We start from the raw sequence: 16,850 nt of genomic DNA, 5'->3' as shown, positions 1-16,850 counted from the left end.
GATCCGGCGGGATGACAAGATCGACAACGGATCCTCATCCGGTGCGGTGGATGAGGGACGACGAGCTATTGCAGTGGACGACGTAGTCGGGGAAGAGTCTCCGGCTGGGCGGCGGTCGGGAGGCCGACGGAGGAGCGTGGGGTTTCGCGGGTTTTGGCGGCCTCGGTGTACGAATGGGGGGGCGAAGGGGGAGGGGGGATCCAAGCTTAGGGATGCGCTTCTGCAAAATGTAGGGTAAGTTACCAGCGTGCCCCCACCGGTTTTGACACCGCAACGTGGAGCTTCATTTCCGGCTGAGGGGTAGAAGGGGGATTTCAAGTGTCTGGGCTGCGGGAGCGATTTCTGATGAGGAGGGAGTTCTCGCGCGCGTCCAAATTTCAGGATAACAAGGCACGACGCGGGTTGAAGAAGCGGGAGTTTCAAAGCAGGTGAGACAAAAGATAGTCGAGCTTGAAAATTTCGGGATAACAAGGTGTGGATTCCTTGTTCGACAGAACAAGCTTAACGTGTAAAAAAACAATTCATACAAGACACAAGAGAGTCATGTCCCCTTTTACTATATTGCTATAGATGCAATTGAAAAAACTACAAGAAAAATGTAAAAAAATCGGGAGAACAAGATTACCCTGCACAGTACCAAATCGATTCGCACTTCCCTCAACAACAACAAAAAACGAATCAATTCCCACCAAAGAAAGAGTAATGTCCCTTTTTATATGGTTACATATGCCATGATGTCGAATTTCAATTTTTGAATCCACGTTATGTTGAATTCGAATATATCGTTAGGTGACCTTGCGATTTATAATTGATGTAGTCATATATTTTGATCTTCCGTCATATATGAACATTTTACTCCACCATGTGAACATATATATTGTCGTCTACCATATGGACTAAACTTGAATCAATTTTCCTTATTTGAATACGATTGTTGTCAAGTTATACAATAATTTAAATATTATCTTGATAACAAAAAACATACATATAGCAGTAATCATATTTCACTATGAACTACATGTACCATACGCTCTCCAATTCAAATATTTGTATCCATTTTATGTTGAATTCAAATCATAGTACATTATTGGTCTAGGTAGCGAGATGTTTGGGATAATCAAAACCCTGTTTTCATACGTATAATTTTTGGCAGAATTGGGACAAGTTTTGGTATAAGCCTCTTCCAAAACCGGAGATTCTCTCAACAAGCCTCGTTGTTCCGAGAGGGAACGTGTCACCTTTGTGTGCAAAACGATATACGCTGCCTCCCCCCTGATTTTATTTACAGAGGCAACATAGAACTATATGAGTGCCCTGTTAAATTTTGGAATTATTTTGGGTTCATTTGGCCTTTTTATACATTAATTGAGTTTCTGGACTTTTAATGTGCATAATCTAAATATGAATTGCATGCACATGCTCCGGTGCACCAAAGTGGGTTGAAAAATCACATGTGTCCTTGGTTGAATTTCTAGGTCCCATGGAAGAAATGAGAATGAAATTCAAACATCTGGGCGTCATGACTCGGCCGAGAACATCGAGAAACTTTGATTTTAAATTCATGTAAATCCAAAACTCGCCTGGAAATCATGAAACTTGGCATGGTGTCATGTCATGGCACTAACATGTTGTGGTAAAAAATTGGGCCGATTTGGAAGCTCGTGGTTCTAAGAGGGAACGTGCCACCTTTGAGTGTGAAACGATATACGCTGCCCCCATTGAGTTTCTTAACAAAGGCAACATAGAACTACATTAGTGCCCTGTTAAATTTTGGAATTATTCCGGGTTCGTTTGTCATTTTTATACATTAATTGAGTTTCTGGTCATTTAATGTGCATAAGTCAAATTTGAACTACAAGCACATGCTCTCGTGCACCAAAGTTGGTTGAAAAATCACATTTGTGTCCTCGGGTGAATTTCTAGGTCCCATGCAAGAAATGAGAATAAAATTAAAACATCTGGGCATCATGGCTCGGCCGAGAACATTGAGAAACTTGGTTTTAAAATTCTTGTAAATCCAAAACACGTCTGAAAATCATGAAACTTGGCATGGATGTCATGTCATGGTACTACCATGTTGTGGTAAAAAAATTGGCCGAATAGGAACAGATTTTGGTATAAGCTTCTTGCAAACCGAAGCTTCTCTCAAGAAGGCTCGTGGTTCTGAGAGGGAACGTGCCACCTTTGAGTGCGAAACGATATACGTTGTCCCCTTGAGTTTATTTACAAAGGCAACATAGAACTACATGAGTGCCCTGTTAAATTTTGGAATTATTCCGGCTTCGTTTGGCCTTATTTACACATTAATTGAGTTTTTGGTCATTTAATGTGCATAATTCAAATTTGAACTACAAGCACATGCTTCCATGCACCAAAGTTGGTTGAAAAATCACATTTGTGTCCTCGGGTGAATTTCTACTCCCTCCTTCCATCTATATAGGTCCTAATGCGTTTTTCGAGGCTAACTTTGACCAAACGTTAGAGCAATAATATATGACATGCAACTTACACAAAGCATACCTTCAAATTTGTATGTCAAAGGAGCTTCCAATAATATAATTTTCATAGTATACATCTCATGTGCTATTAATCTTGTCAATAGTCAAAGGTTGTCTTGAAAAACACATTAGGCCCTATATAGATGGAAGGAGGGAGTAGGTCCCATGCAAAAAATGAGAATAAAATTCAAACATCTGGGCATCGTGGCTCGGTCGAGAACATTGGGAAATTTGGTTTTAAAATCATGAAACTTGGCATGGTGTCATGTCATGGTAGTACCATGCCGTGGTAAAAAATGGCCGAATAGGAACAAATTTTGGTATAAGCTTCTTGCAAATCGGAGCTTCTCTCAAGAAGGCTCGTGGTTCTGGGAGGGAACGTGTCACCTTTGTGTGCATAATTCAAATTTGAAATACAAGCACATGTTCCAGTGCACCAAAGTTGGTTGAAAAATCACATGTGTGTCCTCGGGTAAATTTCTAGGTTCCGTGCAAGAAATGGGAATGAAATTCAAAATTCTGGGCGTCGTGGCTGGGTTGGAAACATTGAGAAACTTAGTTTATTAATTCCTGTAAATCCAAAACACGCATGAAAATAATGAAACTTGGCTTGGTGCCATGACATGGCACCAACATGCTGTGGTAAATTTGCAGTCCGATTTGCGAAGGCACACACATTAGCAATCAACAAAGTCATTTTGGAACAAGTGCTGTCACGTTACAATCGGAAACACAAGTATTATTGAAACCGTGGGCGTTCTACTTACTAGTACCATTTACGTGCCGCCACGCGTCCCCATTTTTTATTAGCTAGGAGGCGTCGTGCAGGGTAGCTATTTGAGTACGAGAGGCGTGCGATCAGACCCCTGGGCGTGCTTATCGGGAGGAGAGCCCTTTGACCTCCATCTGCCGTCCACCTGTCTCCCAAGGTCTCCATTAATGGCGCCGGAGCCTCTGTTTAATGGCGTGGCTATGTCTCACTCGACTGAGATTTAAGAGAGAAAAAAGAAAATCTGAAAGCACGGATCTTGATGTAAGATCCAACGGACCTATATAGCATCTACTGCGACTTATAGCAAGACTGATGAATATATAAGGACGATTATTTTTTTTTTGATCAAAGAAGGGCTTGCCCCTTCCGATTTTCATTACTGAAAACCACCACAATTCACAAGAAGTACAGCACAACTCCAGCCTAACACGAAGGACTAAAGGCTACCAGATTGAAATCGCAACATCCCAAGAGGCCAACAAAGGCCAAACATTCGCGCTAGAACCCAACATTTCACAACCAACGACACAATCCACATCCTAAACCGATTATTACATCAAAAGAAACCAGGAAACTGAAGGAAGCCCAGCAGCAACTAGAAGAACAGCAACGCCAGGGTCGCCACAGCAAGAGTTTTCTTCATTCCAGCCTCGCAACATTGATCTTCCACAGAAAGATAACGACAATTAATTGTCTTACATAATTAGAAAGATAATTAAAAAAGCCACATGCGGCTACGCCCGAAATACACAAGGGCAAAAGAAGAAGGAAGACAAGGATCTGGCTCGCTGATCTCTACTTTCTTGATGCGTTGCTGCAGGCCGCAGGAACTAGTCTCCGCGGCGAGCGGCGATGAGCTCTTTCGTATCCTCAAGACGCTGCTTGAGAACATCCACGGATTCCTCCACCAGCCTTTGGCGCTCGTTGCGGAGCATGTCATTCTCGTCCATAAGTTTCTTGACGATGACGCCGGTCCTCTTCAACAAGGCACTGGTCTCCTCCTGCTGGTCTGCACTTCGGACGATCTTCTCCCTCAGCAGGTCGCGCTCGGCCCAGAGCCTCTCATTGCCCTCCCTTAGTTGTCGGATGACGCCGGTAGCCTGTTCAAACGAGGCTTTCATGTCGTCCTACAACCTCGCCCAGCCGGAGATCTGATCCATCTGGCTATGGATGATCGCATGCATGCGCCTATAAAAGTCGTCGCCTGCCCACGAGAAATTTTCCCAGGCCGCCGCGGCGCGGCGGGACATCTCTGCTGCATTCTTGGCGCGGCGGGACATCTCTGCTGCTTCTGCGGCGTGGCCGGACCAGTCTGCTGCATCGACGGCGCGGCGGGACCTCCGTGCTGCTTCAGCGGCGCGGCGGGACCTCTGTGCTGCTACTTCCGCGCGGCGGGACATGTTGGCTGCTCTCGCAGCGAGGCGGGACATCTCTCGTGCTTCCGCTTCCATGCTCGCCTCTCCCTGGTGGCAATCTCTCGACCCAGAACTCACGCTGGCCATGGCAGACGCAAGGGAAGCATGTTGAATGGCTTGTTTGTTTTTGTGGATGAGGAGTTGAGGAGGAATGTGCAGTCATCTTGGCATACTAGTATTTATAATCGGGGTACTAATACGCTCCTAAGTGGGAAACCGTTTAGGTTGTGATCGGTGTGAACAGGTTTGCAATTCAATATAGCGTGGTACTAATACGCTCCTAAGTGGGAAACCGTTTAGGTTGTGATCGGTGTGAACAGGTTTGCAATTCAATATAGCGTGGAGTAATTTGGAATGTGATGAGATGCAAGCTCAAAATTTATTGACGGTTCTAGTTTCGAAGTGCGGCACTATTCCCGGATGGAGTACTTCTTTTTCTACTCCCTCCTTTCCGGTTTTATAGGGCTTATCTCAAAATTTTAGTTTTTCCATTTTATAAGGCTCAATTTGGTTGTTCCCCAACACATGTTCAGATTCCAAGGTGCATTAAATCATTGCATGCAAGTATTAAGAGAAAATTGACCAATGCATGTACTTTATGCATGCATGCATTGCAATTAATGCATTGATAAACATAATTTTTTGAGAAAAACAAGAGCATTAATTAGGTGCTTTTGCAAACTACAAAAAATATTCCACCACTCACCATCTTGGTTGGTGAGATTTTTGAATTAAGCCCTATAAACCGGAAAGGAGGGGTTACTGCTGTGTACGTGCAATAACTGGCACCGTCGTATACATATCTTATGGTTAATGGGGCGTTCGACAGGAATAGCCGTGTGGCGAGCTCTCACACACGCGTCTGTTTTTTCTCGAAAAGGAGGATGATGACCCCCGGCCTCTGCATCTGGGAGTCACACACGCATCTGTATCTACGAATTGTAGTGTTCTCAACCATCCGATTGGCTCTATCATGGATGTACCTATATACTAAAACATGTCTAGATACATGTATATTTTGACAAATGGAAGGCATGTATTGTGGAATGGAGGGAGTGCTTGTCATCAAAATGGATAAAAAGGGACGTATCTAGAACTAAAATACGTCTACATACATCTCCTTTTATCCATTTTGATGACAAGTAGTACTTCTTACCCAAAGGAACTTTATATCCAACAGACACAAAATATCCGTTCGACTGTTGGAAATTACTGATCTGATGTCAAAGTAATTGTTGCATCGCCACCAAACCCACCATTTCTTAAGCTAAAGTAGACCAAGGTAATCCCTATATTAGCATATTACTAAGATAAACAGAAGGCACTGTAGAAACATTTAGGACATGAGCTTGTCAATCTGAATGTGGAGGGACACAAGCTTAGCCCCGGCCAACAGCTTGGGCGGAACTGTCAAGATGGTCAGCTCCTGCACGTCGACGTCGCCGGGATCCTTGCTGCTTCTCACCTCCATTTCCACCTTGACGGCGTCGGTCCTGCCTTTGGGCTTCCCCGGCGGGCCGTTCGCCCATAGCTTGGCCACGTAGTGCGGCAGTGGGGACACCCCCGCTCTGATGCAGACGACCGACACGCTGATAGGCGCGCCGATGTCGAGCACGCCGTCGACCAAGAAAAACGCGCGGCGGTCCTCCTGCGCGAACAGCAAGAGCCTTGGCTCCGACAGTGGCACTTGCAGCTGGAGCACCTTGCCGTACTGGATCCTGTGCACGGGCATGGGATGCGCGGTGCTGATGTGGTGGTAGAGCGCCGACGGTGGGCCTTCGTAGCCGCAGACGGGCATGGGGCATTTGCAGGGCACGAGCGGACACACACTCTGGTGATCGCCGAGCTTGTGGTAAGTGACGTAGAGCCCACAGCCTACGTGCGGGCACTCCACCCTCACCGATGAAAGGATAGAGTCCACCGTCGTGTTCCGCACGTCGAAGCCACCGCTGCGCTCGCACTTCTGGCACTGCCGCTGGTTCCCGGGGCGCTCAACGCGGCAGTCCGCGCAGGCCAGGTGCCCTCCCTTGCACTGCAGAAATCAATCGAACAGCACATCAATCAAGAAACCTGCACCTTGCTCAATCAGCCGAACGGATGAGGTGTATTCGAACCTCATACACTGGAGGCGTCAAGGGGCGGAGGCACAAGGGGCAGTGGAGCACGGTGAGGTCCATCGAGACCTTAGAGAGCTCCATCGTCGGGTCCTGTTCGGTTTGCATGATCTCGCCCTCCTCGTGCACAACCATCTCTCGACTTGGGCCGGGGTAGTACAAAGCTTTACTGTCACATATTTTATACTACTTCAAGGTGCATTAAATCAACACATGCAAGTATCAAAAGGAGAGTCACGGCATGCATGCATGCGTTGTAATTAATGCATCGATAAACGCAAATTATTGAAATATATCGAGTGCAGTGCTTTGATGTGTTGCGTCAACTCGTACATCAATGAGAAGTTTGATTATCCTCTCCCTCGCGGACTTAACTGCACCTGCCTTTGGCTGTATGACAGGTTGGCCACACACCTGTCAGTCCCACCTGTCATACACGCAAAGGCAAGTGCGTCCTTCCCTCGCCCATGAGCGTGGTGGCTGGCAAGACTAGGAGAAGCTTTCGCTACACGCTCTCCCTCCCGCACGCGGTGGACATGCAGCAGTTCAATCGGTGTCAGATGGCCAGAAGCGTACTGTAGTACTCCTCCAGTGCAGTAGTACTCCATCATTGTTCGACTTCCCGAAGAGGCGAAGAGCCAAGCGCAGCCCGGACGCTCGTGTGACTGTTTCATGTGTAGAGTAGTCTAGGATAGCGTGTATCGTGCCTGTAAGCTTAAAATCGTTGGGGTCGGCTCCATGCTATGTGGTCGTCTCGAAGTTTTTTTTAATAAAATAGTCTTCTGGCCCTACCTGACACCCTGGTGATTGTAGTTTGCACGCTCATCTGGTCAAGACAGGAATATATATTTTACTTTGTTTTTTTCGAAAAGGGGGGACTCCCCGGCCTCTGCATCAGAACGATGCATACGGCCACATTATTTTAATTTGTGGTGGGTAAATGTTAGAGGTTGCAGCTAATATATTGGACACTGCGGGTCTTTCAGCCAAGTTTAGAGGCAAGCATGTGGGGCCAGTGCTATGATGTGTCGCGTCAACTCGTACAACGAGGAGAAGCTTGATTTTACTACACGCCTTCTCCCTCACCCATGCGCGCTGTTGCTCGCAAACGAGGACAAGCTTTTGCTTAGTAGTACTTCTACAACAAGCTATTCGTCCCGCTCGCGGTGGACGGACATGCAACAGTGGATTCGACACTATAGAAGCAGTAGTAGTAACATCATTGTTCGTCTTCTCGAAGAGGTGAAGAGCCAAGCGCAAACCGAACGTTGCAGTTGCGAACATTGGAGCACACATATAGCCAGGCTCTTGCATGAGACAAAATTTCTATGTGAGCCAACTATTGTACTAGTACGTACAACCACTTGCTAGTATAGCCATGTAAACCAGAAAGGAGTATTTGCCCTTCTAGAGATTTCAACAAGTGACTAGCCTACACCGAGACGGAGTACATATGGAGCAAAATGAGTGAATCTGCACCGTAAATAAATACGTACTAGTTCTATCATTTTCCTCTTCGAGGTGCACAATATTGAGTATACTGACTAGTCTCTTTTTGACATGCATTTACGTTTTTTACACAGTACAGACGCAAGCGCTCATATACACGCGCATACACTCACCCCTATGAACGCACACACGCACGGCACTATCATCTTGAAATTTATGAAGTCACCATAGGCACCTCGTCGTCGACGGGTCCATAGGTGCTTGAATGCCAAGGAGGGAGAGGGTAGCGGTTCCCGAGACGTTGAACGGTCAATGATGCATCCTCAATTACATGGAGAGGGAATTAATTGGAGAAGCAGAATAGAGCCAGCACGATGTGAATGCAACACAGTTTGGACTCTCATATAATAAAGGCGCCCCACCGCTCCAATCCATCTACTCCCAAGTCTCTGTGCATCACTCCAATCCAAGACCAAGTGACCAGAAGCCACAAGCACCTATGGAGGCGATGGACGCGAGGGGCAGTCGGCTGTGCGAAATCATCCAAGGCACCGGCCTGTGGCCCCGCACCGCGCAACATTTCCAGATGGTGCTGGCGACCGCAAGCATCGTAGCCCTCGCCGACGCCGGCTTCGCCTCTCGCATGGACGACATGATGGTCAACTCCATCCACAAGTTCACCGCCGTCAAGAAGCGCGCGGACGACCTTGCCGTACTGCTCCAGCCCGCGCGCCCAGGCTCCTCATTGCCTGCCACCCTCATCGGCCTCCATGGTGACGAACTCTTTCAAGCCCTGGTGGCCCTGCAGGTGTCGGAGGTCGCGACAACGAAAATGTGCACCTCGAGGCCGCACAGCGCCTCGCCATGCAAGAAACCGTCGACCTGCACATCCATGTCTACGAGGAAATCGTCTACATAGGCCACTACAAGGCAAGCGAGGACAGAAAGACGTTGGCCTTCTTCCAGCGGCTGGAATCTTTGGACGCCATTGTTCAGAACCACGTCAACCTGGCCACGAAAGCCGCTGCTACTTAGGCGCCGTTCGGTGGGCCGGCGCCCTGAGTCGAGGAGGAGGAGGATAAATGCGTGAAATAATATGTACTAGTATATACCACATCATTCTTTGCTCCTTCTTACTACTCCGACATGTGGGAGAGCCAGCATCCGGGTCGACATGTCATGCACCAGATTAGAGCGCGGAACGGAAGGGGGGCATCACCCCGGTCGGAGCGCCAGTAATTCATGACTATAGTGAGTGGTCATATCACAAGTCTTTCCAGCAGTAACGCGCCGTCAAATCACACAGCCCCACTCGCTCACCCTCCTCGCCTCTCTGTCAAACCGCCTACCCGAAAACTGCCACGCGTACTGCCCGGGAAAAGCCCCGCCCTCAACTTTTAACTACGCGAAAATAGTTCGAGCTTGTTCGTTCTATATAAATACAATACTTACTGTATGTTTATTCACCCGTGGGGTTGTTCAATGAATGGAGGGGCGGGGAGCACAAGTGAACAATACTGTAGTACTACTAGTAGTAAGTAGGAGTCGTATAGTAGTCACCTTAAATAGAGAGTTTCTTTTCTTTAATGCCACGTACACAAATTGAAACGCTTGTTGTGGAGAGAAAAAAGATAATCACTCCACTATATATGGACGCAGGGGCCTGAGCGCTTGCTATACTAGGGTTGCTCTCTTCATTCTCTCATCCTCTCCAGATATAAACAAGACAACGGTAGCGACATTTTCTCTCTGCTCATCGCTGGTCACAGATCCGGCCGGATCCCTTCGGCCGGTGTGTGTAGAGGACTAAAAGGTGCATCGTTCACGCGGTCATCGCCGCCGAGGGAGGAAACCCACAGCTACCGGAGGGGCCCGATCCTCTGCCCGTGCCGTTCTCTCCGACACAGCGCCGGCTCGGGAGGTCCTCCGACCCTTCTTCCTCCCTGCCGTATTGTTCGCAGATCCGACCTGGCGCCGCCGACATCCCGGTGACCCTCAGGTATAAGTTCTTCGAAAGCAGCCTTGCTCTACTGCCCCAGCTCCCCACGTGCCTGCATGTGCATGTTTTTCTACTCCCATCAGCTCTTCCAAAGCCACCAAATTTTTTAGTATTATTAGAGGTAAAGCTACTTCATGCATTCGAATCTAGTGCGTTGTTCAAACAACCAAGAAAGGGGGGAAAGTTGTAGCATGAATCTAGGACTTGATTCAAAGAGGAAATAATATGGTGAAAGTAGTAGAGACCGGATACCCAACCGGTCTCTTGGTTGAAAAGGGAAATAATGGGAAAACGCAGTACAAACTTGATAAGGAACAGATCTATTATTGGTTGAAAAAAGGATAGAAAGTGGCGGCTGGTGGACAAGTCAACAGGGTATGTCCAGGATTAGATTTGCTGCCATCACATAGTAAAAGGTCTCCAGGATTAGATTTGCTGCCCTCACATAGTAAAAGGTCTCAGGATTAGATTTGCTGCCCTCACATAGTAAAAGGTCTCAGGATTAGATTTGCTGCCCTCACACAGTAAAAGGTCTCCAGGATTAGATTTGCTGCCCTCACATAGTAAAAGGTCTCCAGGATTAGATTTGCTGCCCTCACATAGTAAAAGGTCTCCAGGATTAGATTTGCTGCCCTCACATAGTACAAGGTCTCCAGGATTAGGTTTGCTGCCCTCACATAACATGAACAAACTCGACATCACCACTTTATGCCTCCTTGTAGGTACATTGTGCTGATGCGTCCACTGTCGCATGTCCTTATACCAACCTTTCGCTGTTGTTAATGTAAGGGCGCATGTAAAATGAAGCGATCACACTGTTACCTTAGGGACATGTCTAACCAGTGTTATTGTTAACCTAATGCCTCCAGTGATAAGATGCAATTAAACTGTGTTACAAATGGCACTCTTGCTGTTTTCCCAAGTATGATAAGTAAGTTGCTCCTATACGCTGCTGAGTGTCCTGGTGTCCCCATGGTCCCATGCCCTTAAACCAACTATTTAGCTGCTGTTGATTTACTATGTCTGGTAAACAAGCAATGCCACCATTAAAGTAATCCCATATTTGAGGAATCTCATTGTTGATCGTAATGCTTCTGGTAACATGAAGCATTGCTGACATTTTATAATTTCTACTGTCCTTGCGTGATTGCCATGAACATAATTAAGATGCTTCTTTTCATTTTGTATATGTTTCGTATATTCTTATTGACCAGCAACTGTTTACTTTCTATCTTTTTGTGCAGATAGGGATATCCATTTCACCTTGTTGCTATTGTGACCTTTTGGTGAACTGCACAAAACACTTTTTTGGAATGAGTGTCTTGTGCAGTTCAACTAAAATGTTACATGGGCAACATCTCTCAATTTTGGTGGAACTGCACAAAATGGTGATTGGAGTTTCCAAAATCTCCGTCAAATTCTGCCAGTAATCTCGTGCAACATTTTATTAGCCTTTGCAAGATGAGCCATAGCTGAATGATGCAATCTTTGCTTCATATCAGGAGAACTGCAGAAAAAGTGGCATGAATTGAATCATCGAGTGGAGCTGCAGGTTGACTTCCACTAGTGCCACTATTATAGTAATCATGCTTTTTATTATCTGCGTTGTGCAAATAGGAATACTCCACTACAGATGTTGTGACGGTCAAGGGCATTCGCCAAGTTCTTCGATTGTATGACATGGCTAGCCAAGATGGATTTAATCCCGATATTTAGTTTATCAAAAGGCTCTAATGGGTTGGTTATGAATCTTGCAAGCTGGGAATCAGTGAGATGTGTAGGCATCTTTGTTGTACTTATTATTTGAATCTTATTTGTTGGTTCTGAATCTTGCAAGCGGGGAATCAATGAGATGTGTAGGCATCTTTGTTGTACTTATTATTTGTATCTTATTTGTTGGTTCTGAATCTTGCAAGCTGGGAAACACGACATGATGATCCAGAGGACAACAACCATAACAAACAGTTCAAACTTGGTAGTATTATCTTTGTGAAAGTGCGACAAATGTGTTGATCGTGAGCGTCCTGAGAATAATAATTCTAATTGTTGTGCATGTTGATCCTGTGGCACTGATAGAACGAGCGAATGCATTGCTTGTTTTAAGTATAAATTTCTATTAAAGCTAATTAAATTTAAGTAAAGTGATCACTAACTCCTGTTATTACAGTACCAATACAGACCCGCTCGTGAACCGACGTGTGGCCGAGGGTGCATCTTCTGTCGGGCGTGCAGCGGACAAGGGAGGGGTAGTAACTGTTGTCGCCTGTACACACTCAGCTTACTGTTGAATCCAGTTCCCCAAGAGCTGAAAAACGAACTGCTGCATGTGAGTGTGGCCGAGGGTGCATCTTCTGTTTATAAGCACCTTTATCATCTGAGTGTTTCATGCATTAGCCTATGTCTCGTAATTATCTGTTTTGTCTGAAATATTTCTTTTAAGAACCCATTAACCTGATTGCTTTTTTTAGTGGCTATTTGCTTATGTATGTAAACAAGTTCACTTGTCCGTAAAAAAACTAGTTCACTCGGCTGCCGTGCTTTGAATCTCCTTCCTCCCAACATATTCCCCTCCAGCGCCAGTAATTCATGACTATAGTGAGTGGTCATATCACAAGTCTTTCCAGCAGTAACGCGCCGTCAAATCACACAGCCCCACTCGCTCACCCTCCTCGCCTCTCTGTCAAACCGCCTACCCGAAAACTGCCACGCGTACTGCCCGGGAAAAGCCCCGCCCTCAACTTTTAACTACGCGAAAATAGTTCGAGCTTGTTCGTTCTATATAAATACAATACTTACTGTATGTTTATTCACCCGTGGGGTTGTTCAATGAATGGAGGGGTGGGGAGCACAAGTGAACAATACTGTAGTACTACTAGTAGTAAGTAGGAGTCGTATAGTAGTCACCTTAAATAGAGAGTTTCTTTTCTTTAATGCCACATACACAAATTAAAACGCTTGTTGTGGAGAGAAAAAGATAATCACTCCACTATATATGGACGCAGGGGCCTGAGCGCTTGCTATACTAGGGTTGCTCTCTTCATTCTCTCATCCTCTCCAGATATAAACAAGACAACGGTAGCGACATTTTCTCTCTGCTCATCGCTGGACACAGATCCGGCCGGATCCCTTCGGCCGGTGTGTGTAGAGGACTAAAAGGTGCATCGTTCACGCGGTCATCGCCGCCGAGGGAGGAAACCCACAGCTACCGGAGGGGCCCGATCCTCTGCCCGTGCCGTTCTCTCCGACACAGCGCCGGCTCGGGAGGTCCTCCGACCCTTCTTCCTCCCTGCCGTATTGTTCGCAGATCCGACCTGGCGCCGCCGACATCCCGGCGACCCTCAGGTATAAGTTCTTCGAAAGCAGCCTTGCTCTAGTGCCCCAGCTCCCCACGTGCCTGCATATGCATGTTTTTCTACTCCCATCAGCTCTTCCAAAGCCACCAAATTTTTTAGTATTATTAGAGGTAAAGCTACTTCATGCATTCGAATCTAGTGCGTTGTTCAAACAACCAAGAAAGGGGGGAAAGTTGTAGCATGAATCTAGGACTTGATTCAAAGAGGAAATAATATGGTGAAAGTAGTAGAGACCGGATACCCAACCGGTCTCTTGGTTGAAAAGGGAAATAATGGGAAAACGCAGTACAAACTTGATAAGGAACAGATCTATTATTGGTTGAAAAAAGGATAGAAAGTGGCGGCTGGTGGACAAGTCAAAAGAGTATGTCCAGGATTAGATTTGCTGCCATCACATAGTAAAAGGTCTCCAGGATTAGATTTGCTGCCCTCACATAGTAAAAGGTCTCAGGATTAGATTTGCTGCCCTCACATAGTAAAAGGTCTCAGGATTAGATTTGCTGCCCTCACACAGTAAAAGGTCTCCAGGATTAGATTTGCTGCCCTCACATAGTAAAAGGTCTCCAGGATTAGATTTGCTGCCCTCACATAGTAAAAGGTCTCCAGGATTAGATTTGCTGCCCTCACATAGTACAAGGTCTCCAGGATTAGGTTTGCTGCCCTCACATAGCATGAACAAACTCGACATCACCACTTTATGCCTCCTTGTAGGTACATTGTGCTGATGCGTCCACTGTCGCATGTCCTTATACCAACCTTTCGCTGTTGTTAATGTAAGGGCGCATGTAAAATGAAGCGATCACACTGTTACCTTAGGGACATGTCTAACCAGTGTTATTGTTAACCTAATGCCTCCAGTGATAAGATGCAATTAAACTGTGTTACAAATGGCACTCTTGCTGTTTTCCCCAGTATGATAAGTAGGTTGCTCCTTTACGCTGCTGAGTGTCCTGGTGTCCCCATGGTCCCATGCCCTTAAACCAACTATTTAGCTGCTGTTGATTTACTGTGTCTGGTAAACAAGCAATGCCACCATTAAAGTAATCCCATATTTGAGGAATCTCATTGTTGATCGTAATGCTTCTGGTAACATGAAGCATTGCTGACGTTTTATAATTTCTACTGTCCTTGCGTGATTGCCATGAACATAATTAAGATGCTTCTTTTCATTTTGTATATGTTTCGTATATTCTTATTGACCAGCAACTGTTTACTTTCTATCTTTTTGTGCAGATAGGGATATCCATTTCACCTTGTTGCTATTGTGACCTTTTGGTGAACTGCACAAAACACTTTTTTGGAATGAGTGTCTTGTGCAGTTCAACTAAAATGTTACATGGGCAACATCTCTCAATTTTGGTGGAACTGCACAAAATGGTGATTGGAGTTTCCAAAATCTCCGTCAAATTCTGCTAGTAATCTCGTGCAACATTTTATTAGCCTTTGCAAGATGAGCCATAGCTGAATGATGCAATCTTTGCTTCATATCAGGCGAACTGCAGAAAAAGTGGCATGAATTGAATCATCGAGTGGAGCTGCAGGTTGACTTCCACTAGTGCCACTATTATAGTAATCATGCTTTTTATTATCTGCGTTGTGCAAATAGGAATACTCCACTACAGATGTTGTGACGGTCAAGAGCATTCGCCAAGTTCTTCGATTGTATGACATGGCTAGCCAAGATGGATTTAATCCCGATATTCAGTTTATCAAAAGGCTCTAATGGGTTGGTTATGAATCTTGCAAGCTGGGAATCAGTGAGATGTGTAGGCATCTTTGTTGTACTTATTATTTGAATCTTATTTGTTGGTTCTGAATCTTGCAAGCAGGGAATCAATGAGATGTGTAGGCATCTTTGTTGTACTTATTATTTGGATCTTATTTGTTGGTTCTGAATCTTGCAAGCTGGGAAACACGACATGATGATGCAGAGGACAACAACCATAACAAACAGTTCAAACTTGGTAGTATTATCTTTGTGAAAGTGCGACAAATGTGTTGATCGTGAGCGTCCTGAGAATAATAATTCTAATTGTTGTGCATGTTGATCCTGTGGCACTGATAGAACGAGCGAATGCATTGCTTGTTTTAAGTATAAATTTCTATTAAAGCTAATTAAATTTAAGTAAAGTGACCACTAACTCCTGTTATTACAGTACCAATACAGACCCGCTCGTGAACCGACGTGTGGCCGAGGGTGCATCTTCTGTCGGGCGTGCAGCGGACAAGGGAGGGGTAGTAACTGTTGTCGCCTGTACACACTCAGCTTACTGTTGAATCCAGTTCCCCAAGAGCTGAAAAACGAACTGCTGCATGTGAGTGTGGCCGAGGGTGCATCTTCTGTTTATAAGCACCTTTATCATCTGAGTGTTTCTTGGATTAGCCTATGTCTCGTAATTATCTGTTTTGTCTGAAATATTTCTTTTAAGAACCCATTAACCTGATTGCTTTTTTTAGTGGCTATTTGCTTATGTATGTAAACTAGTTCACTTGTCCGTAAAAAAAACTAGTTCACTCGGCTGCCGTGCTTTGAATCTCCTTCCTCCCAACATATTCCCCTCCTCAGGTGGACCCAGCAGGTCTCTGAATTTTCTCGCAGTTTCTTTTTCGATGTAAACTGAGTTTTCTCCCAGTACTTTCCCCTAGAACCAACTCAACTGTCCCACGTCTAGCCTAAAAAATAATAATACCCCACGTATTATTAACTCATCAAATTAAAATCATATTTTATTTCGTAAGTTGAAAGTTCTTACAAAATAATAATAATAATTGTTTATATATAACTTGGCAAGTTAACTCCTAGTGATTGCGTACATAGGATTGCAAAGATTTTACTGACGTGCAATCATGTGTTTATGTTTTTATAACATTTCTCCGTCTAGCCCAACATGATATTTTCACCCAGCCCAGCAAGTTCGCGGATTTCGAGAAAAATGCAAATGGGATTTAAACGGGCTGCATAGATGCTACATCATTGTTTCACCCAGCCCACCAAATGGACTGAAAAAACAAATGGACTGGCTGACATGTGGGCCAGTAGGTCGAAGCATAAGAATGCGTTGGATTTACGTCCAATGGCCGGCATTCTTCTTCAATCTCTCGTCTTCTTCCCCCAGCGCTGCCGAAACCGCCTGCTCCAGCCTTCGGCTTCCAGCGGCGTTGTTTTGCGCTCCTCAGCACAATGCTACCCCGCCGACGGCCAGGCCATCCATCCACTCCGCACCTCCTATTATTCTCTGCCGAGTGTAGG

Source organism: Aegilops tauschii, chromosome 7 (genome assembly GCF_002575655.3).
Source record: "Aegilops tauschii subsp. strangulata cultivar AL8/78 chromosome 7, Aet v6.0, whole genome shotgun sequence".
NCBI lineage: Eukaryota > Viridiplantae > Streptophyta > Magnoliopsida > Poales > Poaceae > Aegilops > Aegilops tauschii.
Note: the sequence above shows the minus strand (reverse complement) of the source record.